At 38.6% G+C, this 9,431-nt stretch overlaps 1 long non-coding RNA gene across 1 annotated transcript; it reads left to right on the top strand.

Moving 5' to 3' along the window:
* Nucleotides 1–7,038: 7,038 nt before the first annotated feature.
* On the top strand, nucleotides 7,039–8,777 carry LOC123334971. Its single transcript, XR_006553142.2, has 3 exons — nucleotides 7,039–7,096; nucleotides 7,530–7,570; nucleotides 8,684–8,777. It is a non-coding gene; the product is annotated as an uncharacterized LOC123334971 (long non-coding RNA).
* Nucleotides 8,778–9,431: the final 654 nt, after the last annotated feature.

The raw sequence follows: 9,431 nt of genomic DNA, 5'->3' as shown, positions 1-9,431 counted from the left end.
TGTTATTTCTCTATTTATAAATCAAAGCAAAAATGTTTTTCTAAAAGAATTCTTTAAAACAGCTTTGTTTATAATGTCAGATATTTTGTTTGAAACATTTTTTTATTTCACTTATTTTTATTTTTTTATTGAAGGATGATTGCTTTACAGAATTTTGTTGTTTTCTGTCAAACCCCAACATGAATCAGCCATAGGTATACATATATCCCTTCACTTTTGAACCTCCCTCCCCTCTCCCTCCCCATCCCAGCCCTCTAGGTTGAGTCAGAGCCCCTGTTTGAGTTTCCTGAGCCACACAGCAAATTACTCTTGGGTATCTATTTTACATATGGTAATTTAGGTTTCCATGTTACTCTCTCCATACATCTCACCCTCTCCTCCCCTCTCCCCATGTCCATAAGTATTCTCTATGTCTGTCTCTCCATTGCTGCCCTATAAATAAATTCTTCAGTAAATAATTTTTTTTAACTCAGCTAAATATTTCAAATAGTTTTCATTTTTTTAAGGAGGTGAAAAAAATTATTAGTGAAATATTGAAGAGAGTATATTGAACTAAACTAGAAAGATAAATAGTAATGAACACTAAGATAAGCAAGTAAATTAGAATATAATAGATCTTAGAACTATTTATATCAACTCAAAATATCAAAATCGATGATATTAAAATATGGTTTATATACTTTTCCCCAGAACTATTTATTTTTGTAGTCTGTCAACCTAGAGAATGGCACATATTTAGTAATTTAAAAATCTGATCCTTTATATATAAATGGGCATGAAAAATAAGACAAAGTGTAGATGAATTGGGAATATTTACTTTTATTACATATGTTGAATGTTAAAATTTGTTTTCATGTTTGAGTTCCAATATTTAAATTTTAAAGTTCTAATTTTATTTTGGGCTTCCCTTATAGCTCAGTTGGTAAAGAATCTGTGTGCAATGTAGGAGATCCCGGTTCCATTCCTGGGAAGATCTGTCAGAGAAGCAATAGGCTACCCACTCCAGCATTGTTGGGCTTCCTTTGTGTCTCAGCTGGTAAAGAATCCACCTGCAATGCAGGAGACCTGGGTTCGATCCCTGGGTTGGGAAGATACCCTGGAGAAGGGAATGGCTATCCACTCCACTATTCTGGCCTGGAGAATTCCATGGACTGCACAGTGAGGCTTATATTGAGGCTGCCTCTAAAAATAAGAAATCTATATTTTACAAATATAAGTATGTATAAATAAATTTCAATTCTATAAGTAGTTACTTAGATATGGGTGCAAATATGAAAACTCTTTAAAATAGTTATCTACCTATAGTTCTCTGAAACTTGCACCTTCTAATCTTGAATTGCTTCTTTAGGGCCTTTGTATTTACATTTGTAGCTTTTATTTCAACATGCTCAGTTGTTTCTGGCTATTTGAGACTCCATGGACTGTATCCTGCCAGGCTCCTCTGTCTATGGGAATTTCCAGGCAAGAATAGTAGACAGGGTTGCCATTTCCTCCTCCAGGGGATCTTCCCAACTACAGGATTGAACCTGTGGCTCACGTATTTGCAGGTGGATTCTTTACCACTGATCCACCTGGGATGCTTCCATAACAAATCCCAGTTCAGATTGTCCTCGTGGCAATCATGCCAGTGTTTTGGGTGTTTTGGTGCCAAGCACCACCATATGCCTTCCAGGGCCTTTATCACATCATTCTTTTCTAGATTCCCCTTTCCTTTCCCCAGACTGAGATACCTTCCTATCTTTGCATTTGTTTCAGGTCCTAAGCAGATCAAATCACATTTCTTTTTAGGAGCTTTTCTTGGTCTTGTCAACTTAAATCATTTTACTTTCTTTGATGTGTAAAATAAAACAAAATTCCTATAATATTTATATAGAACTTTTATTATTGCTGCTGATTTAGAATTTGCCATAAGTTGTACCAATTGATTATATGGACTTCCCTCATAGCTCAGTTGGTAAAGAATCCACCTGCAATGCAGGAGACCCTGGTTTGATTCCTGGGTCAGGAAGATCCCCTGGAGAAGGGATAGGCGATCCATTCCAGTATTCTTGGGCTTCCCTTGTGGCTTAGCTGGTAAAGAACCCGCCAGCAATGCAGGAGACCTGGGTTCAATCCCTGAGTTGGGAGGATTCCATGGAGAAGGAAAAGGCTACCCACTCCAGTATTCTGACCAGGAGAATTCTATGGACTGTATAGTCCATGGGGTCACAAAGGGTTGGACACGACTGAGTGACTTTCACTTTCTTTCATTGATTTATATGCCCTGTATGTTGAAATTAAATATTTACAAATAAGATTCTAATAAATTTCTCAGGGAATTGAGAGCCTGCAGTATTAGTGGCCTGAAGAACCTGGTCCTGAGGAGGGGTTAGCTGACTCAGTTTCCAGGACGTTTCTCTGCCTTCTTCAGAAATTTCTATGTTCTAGACTGAGCTGTGCTTTGCAAATTCCATTGTATCTACTGCATGGTTAGAAGAGAAAAAGAATATTCTTGTTTTATATTTCTTAAGTTCCTCTAGTTAAGGCTAGAGGAACAGTCTGCCTACAATGTGGCAGACCTGGGTTTGATCTCTGGGTCAGGAAGATCCCTTGGAGAAGGAAATGGCAACCCACTCCAGTACCCTTGCCTGGAAAATTCCATGGTTGGAGGAGCCTGGTGGGCTACAGTCCATGGGATCGCAAAGAGTCGGACACGAATGAACAACTTCACTGGTTCACTAGGGGAATTTCTAACTTGGAAGCTAATTGGCTAATCTTGAATTATATATGGTTGGATGGCATCACCGACTCAATGGACATGAGTTTGAGTAAACTCCAGGAGTTGGTGATGGACAGGAAAGCCTGGTGTGCTGCAGTCCATGGGGTGGCAAAGAGTCAGGCACGACTGAACAACTGAAGTTAACTGAATTATATATAAGCTAGTCTGCTTGCTGGAAGTCAGCTTTTCCTTCTGAAGGGCTTCTAGCTTCATAGAGGACTCCACTGGCAACGGATATCTTCTTTAGGCTCTCTAGGCTGAAGGCTCTTGGTCTGGGATCATCCTGGAGATAGAGGGTCCTGTCTTATGCTTGTGCAATGCTGTCTCTATAAAATAACTTAAGGCTGGATTAATTAGCAACCTATCTGAGGAGGCAAAACCACTTTAAGCTGGTCAGTTTTGTGTGCTATTTCACTTTTGTCGGTCCAATCGTGTCCTTTCTGCCTGAAGCTTGGCCTGGTGCGTTAACTCCGTGAGCCTCTGGGTTTTGCTTGCAGGCAGCTTTGTTGCACTTCCATGGTGGTGGTGGGGAAGATTCTGGGACTGAGTAGGAACCCGAAAGAGGTGTCTAATGTCTGTCTCACAGCTCCAGGTTAAAGGGAGGTGTCACACAAGTCCCAGAGGTGTTTACCACATGCCCATTGAAGAGGTAAACAGTTTCGTATGGATGCCCTGAGGAGGGAACTGGCTCAATCAGGTGTATCTTGAGTGAAGGAAAGATTTGGAGTGGTGGTTTTTTAATCTGGCCTCCTAGGAGCTCCTGTTGAAAGTGTGGAACAAAGGAAGACATTTGGATCTTCAACCCCTCACCTTCACTCAACCAAGTGGGTTTGGTTCCAGTTTATCTACTGTGCGTATTGAGCTTCTGAACAAAGTTTTGTTCTGAAGCTAAGAAAAAAATAGAAAATCATAGAGTGGCAAGTAACAGTGTGAATTTAGGCTTCAAGCCTGGGCTCTATCACTTAGCAAGTGTCTGAATGTTGGGGAAGTTATTAAAGCCACAGTTTCCACATGACATGGTGTTTAATTTCCTCATAGGCTAGTTGTGAAGATGATTTGGGATAATGCTTGGAAAGGGCTTACACAGGGCCTGTCACAAGATTAGTCCTGTAATAAGCTAGATAAGAAGTTTTGAGCAAGAGAGACAAATGGCCTGAGAACCAGAGCAGGAGACCATCAAAGCAGGTAAAGAGAAAAGCAGAAATTTTACTACGAGGAGTTGCACACTTTGCCTAGGAATGACCCTACTGATGGGTGTCTAAGCATTAGAGATACTAAAGAATTTTGAGCTTGACAAAGTCAATGTCCATAATTTGTATGTAGTTTATAAGCTTTATAAAATATAGTCTTTTAATAAAACTGTTGGATTCAGTTACATTCTCCCAATACTGTATTTTAAAGATAAAATCTCTGCACAGTTCTTTGCAGAGCTGTATGTTTATAGCTTGTGGAAAGAATTCCTTTTAGTATATGTTGATGGTTATACAGCTATTCTATAATATTGATTAAGTCTTTTGGGCTCTGAATATGTTTTTTAGCATAACTATCTCTCATTTTATACCAACTGTAATCCCATCTGAACCAAATTGGGAAATAACTTAATATTTTATGTATGCAAACTCAGTTGGACAAAATAGCTTAAAAAAGACATTATTTTTTGAATACTGAAAGCAAACCTGAATATTTAATGTTGCTTTAAAATTTTTATTCTTCTATTTTGATCTTTGAATGTTCCTTTTTTTTCAGACTTTGGGATAGTAGGCATAATTTCTATTTCCGAGCTTTTGTGTGTTAATTTTAAGTTTCTTTTATAAGGAAGTAATACACTATTAAATTTAAACAAAATTATTATGTCTTCCTTAAATGGTGCAATATATATAAAATGAGTTGAATTATAAAATGTGTTTTCATTAAATAGATTACTATGCATATAGTTAACCATTTATTTATATAATTAGGGATGGATTTTTAAATACTGAAGAGTTGTGTCGTTTGTTGGTATCAGAGTTCCTCACTTTTGTATATTATCACAAAATCTCACAAAATATGTTTTGCTGTTACATATATGCATCTAAACTTTACACTATTTCTAATATATGTTATCTAATTACTGTAACATTCTATGCAGTTTGTATTATTTCACCCATGTTTACAAGAGGAAATTTAAGTCACAAAATAATTAACTCAATGTGACAAAGAAAAAATTAGAACCTAAATACTTTTGACTTCTGAGCAATAACTGTGATACACATCACTAAGATAGAAGAGATTCAATTTGTAAAGAATTTCAATATTTTTGAGGTCATTTTGTTATAGTCTTTCAGCCTAAATTAATATCTTATTTTATTCTTAACGGATTTATTTTTTTATGGAACGAAATCTTAGACCATTCAGTGTACCAGTTTGGGGACAAATTTTATATCATAAGATGCTAAGCATATTACGTATTTCACTTATTAAGTGAGTATCTGTTAAGTACTTCCTGCAGCAGGACCTGTGCGATGGCTGGGAATATAAGAGATGAGACACAGGACTTTAGTCTAGCAAGGGAAATGGATAAGAAAGGATCAGACCATTGCACAGTAAGAGTTAGTTTCCTATCATAACAAGTGTTATGACGGGAAAATAAAGTGTGATTGTCAGATGTATACAAGGATGTGGCAGGCGAGGAAATGTTGTTTTCCAAAGGCAGCAATAGCGTAATGTGCACTGTCTTTTTGAGGGGACATAATGAATGTCCTGGGAGAGTCAGCATGGGGAAGTTCACAGGTTCAGGAAGATAATGGGACAATAATTCATGTCATTTCTCCTGGCTGATCCAAGGGTGTTAATGGAAGGCACTCACCAGATGGCAACTAGAACAGCTAAGATACATCTGTATCACAGGATAGGTGATGGGGAGTTTGTGGGCTTTGCTTCTGCTTGCACAAATTTCCCTGGTATGAACTCTGGGTGGGGTTGATTTTCTTCTTCCCACATATGTGCTCTCCTCACCCCCACCAGATTTATTACTGACTTGTTCTAGAACTCATAGCTCAGTTCCCCATTTCCTCTTCTCCAGATGACTCTTACCCGGCCTCCTGGAGAAAGGCTTATCTGACTTTTCCTCCACTCTTCCTAGACTATTTTTTTTATGACAAAAACACACCAGTGCTGAACTTCCCTCAGTGTCTCTCATTCAGACTCAAAGAACTTTTTTTTTCTGTCAATGAAAACATTCATCTTACAAATCAAAGCCTTTTTCAAGCTTCAGTTTGTGATAATGGTTTCAGAAGCCTATTTTGTGGATGTCTCTGATGGGTACTAAGAATAGAAGGAAAGAGAAACAACTATATATATATATATATATTTTTTTTTTTTTTTTTAAATTTTAGGGAGGTGCCTCCTTTACTTGGAAGAAGGGAATGGCAACCCACTTCAGTACTCTTGCCTGGGAAATCCCATGGAGAGAGGAGCCTGGCGGGCTACAGTCCATGGGGTCACAAAGATTCAGACAAGACTGAAGTGACTAACACACGCTCCTTTATGTAACTTAAAATATCAAGCTGCTTTTACAAGTCTTATGATGAAAGACAGTATTGCTTGCTCCATCCCTCACCACTCTCAAGTTTGTCTCTGGAGATGCAACCATTTTGAACATCTCCAGTTGTCCTTTTTGCATTTGCCTCTACATTTCAAAATAACATGCTTGATTTTCACTTTTACATATTGTGATGGAAAGAATAATGGCTTTCAAATATGTCTACACCCTAAGCCCCAGAAATTGTGAGTATCTTGTTAGAAAAAAGGGGCAGTTAAGGTGATGGATGGAGCTGCAGGTGCTAATCCTCTGGCCTTAAAGTGGGTAACCTAGTTATCCAGGTGGGTCCGATGTAATCAGAGCTTCCTTTCAGGGTAGAAGGGTGAGGCGGAGTCAGTGTTTCAGTGGTGTGCATTGTGAGATGGACTCTGGCCGTGACTTGCTTTGAGGTTTGGGGAAGGGGAAAGAAGCAACATCTAGAAGCTGGAAAAAGCTAGAAAACGGACTTTTCCCTCGGACCTCCTGCAGGAATGCCCGCAGACCTGCTGCACATGTTGGTTTTTATCCCAGTGAGCTCCATTTTGGACTTCTGACCTCCAGAACTGTAAAGTGAAGTGGCTCAGTCGTGTCCGACTCTTGGCGACCCCATGGACTGTAGCCTCCCAGGCTCCTCCATTCGTGGGATTTTCCAGACAAGAGTGGAGTGGGTTTCCATTTCCTTCTCCAGAGGATCTTCCCAACCCAGGGATCAAACCTGGGTCTCCCACACTGCAGGCAGACTCTTTTACCATCTGAGCTTCCAGGGAAGCCCCAGAACTGTAAGTTACTCAATTTACATTGATTTAAGCTGCTAAATTTGTGATAATTTGTTTTACTAGTGATAAGAAATTAAAATAGGTGTTAGCAGTGAATTTTTTACTGTGAGAGAAAGGTTTAATCATTTCTCAATTTATCCACTAGGGATATATCACAATAGTGGTTATATTTAAATTCAGTTCTTACATTTTTAGGGCCATTTCATACTTTTCACAGGTGAACCATATAATGTGTGGGCCAAATGTTGATTTTCTCTGTAGTAATTGCCACAGTTTTATTTTAAATTGCATTTATTAGTAAACAAACATACTATTGTTTAAATTTGGAGAATAGTTGTTTTTCAGTGTTGTGTTGGGTTCTGCTGTACAACAACGTGAGTCAGCCATAAGTACACAAATGTTCCCTCCCCCTTGAACCTTCCTCCCATCCCTCTAGGCTACTTTGGTTTTGAAAAGCCTGTCGCTTTTGGAGAGAAGGTAAGTGGGAAAATAGTTTTTTGAGATCTGGAGTGTGTGCAATATTTGTGTTACTCTGATATTTGACAGTTAATTGGCTGGGCATAGAAATCTATACTCGGAAAAGGGATATTTTTTCACCATAATTTTGAATGTGTTACTTCAGCTTGCTCTGGTCTGTTGCATTTGTTGTCATTTAATCTTTTGCTTGTAGCCTTTCAATAATGATATAGAACCCCTATGGAATGGAATATAAAGTATTTACGTTGTTGTATAACAATTTTAAAATTTAACCACCTGTTGGGTCAATAATAGGACAGTGCTGACTCCTATTGTGTATCCCTTAGTGATTATTCTATGTTTTCCTTTAAAGGCAGACCCTCATCTGATACTTGTAGTAATCACTTTCTTGCTTTTGTTTGCAATTTTACTACCTGCGGAAGCTTCTTTAATATATTTTACTTTTGCCCCCTTTCTGAGCTCGATATTGGTGGAAATAGATTATACAAACCATTTGAGTGTGTCCTTTGCTAAATATTATGAGCATTAGATTTATCTGTGCTATGAATAGTTGCAGTGCATTTTGCCCATTTCATTACTGTGAGTGTGTGCCATGGCTTGATTAGACCACAGTTTCTTTAACTGCTGGGCAATTTGGATTTTCTTTTTATGTCCATCTGCCTTCCAAAACTTCTTTTTGCTTCTTTTCTTTCTGTTGTTGTCCTTTCTTGTTTATCTTAAATTAAACCCCTAAGCCTTTTTTTCTCTTTGAAATGTTTCAGTTTCATAGATGAGGAGAGTAGGGAAATGTTGGGAGGTGAAACCTGGTTTAAATAAAGCCAGAATTTTCTTATTGTAAATACACTTGAATTCTTGTGGTTTTTTTGTTTGTTTGTTTGTTTTTTTGCTGTTCATAAAACCAAACCAGCAATGTTGGGAATGTTGATGCCAAATTTTGCAAGACCTGAAGTTAGAATTTGGTTAAGAGAGATAGTTTAATGTGTTTGATGTGGGGATTCTGTTGTACAAAGAGAATGGAAGTAGCTGCATCCATAAGAGGCAGGGCAACCATGACCTGTTTACTTGCCTTTGAATTCATATTTTCTAATATTCCATTGTAATTTTTTTCCTCAGTGTATCCAACAAATACTACCTGGAATCATCCTTTGTCCATGAAGAAATACATTCTGCTGTACCAAATATTAAAAAATTGAATATTTGTTTCTTTTTTTAGTCTTTGACCTGCAGTACATTTCAACATCTTCTACTTTCATAGAAAGTGATCACTGAACCCTGAACAGAGCTGAGCACACACTGTGGCCAATGGATATTCTGAGCCTGGGTAGTAATGATATCTGAGGACAGACCCAAGTATAGCAATATATAAAAAAGTCGTACTAGATCGTTTATTATCTGTAGGCAGGAGCACACAGCAAAAGGGAGAGTAAAGATAATTAAATACAAGTAATAAAAACACAACTCTTTTGTTGCTGCTGCTGCTAAGTTGCTTCAGTCATGTCCGACTCTGTGCGACCCCATAGATGGCAGCCCACCAGGCTCCCCCATCCCTGGGATTCTCCAGGAAAGAATGCTGGAGAGGGTTGCCATTTCCTTCTCCAATGCATGAAAGTGAAAAGTGAAAGTGAAGTCGCTCAGTCATGTCCGACTCTTCACAACCTCATGAACTGCAGCCTACGAGGCTCCTCCATCCATGGGATTTTCCAGACAAGAGTACTGGAGTGGGGTGCCATCGCCTTCTCCTCTTTTGTTGCTAAATATAATCATATCTGGAGTAGGAAAAGCCCACTCCAGTATTCTTGCCTGGAGAATTCCACGGACAGAGGATCCTTTGGGCTACAGCCCACGGGGCTCGCAAATAGTC

The sequence above is a fragment of the Bubalus bubalis genome, chromosome 9, assembly GCF_019923935.1.
Source record: "Bubalus bubalis isolate 160015118507 breed Murrah chromosome 9, NDDB_SH_1, whole genome shotgun sequence".
Classification (NCBI taxonomy): domain Eukaryota; kingdom Metazoa; phylum Chordata; class Mammalia; order Artiodactyla; family Bovidae; genus Bubalus; species Bubalus bubalis.
Note: the sequence above shows the minus strand (reverse complement) of the source record. Positions and strands in the feature narration are given on the sequence as shown.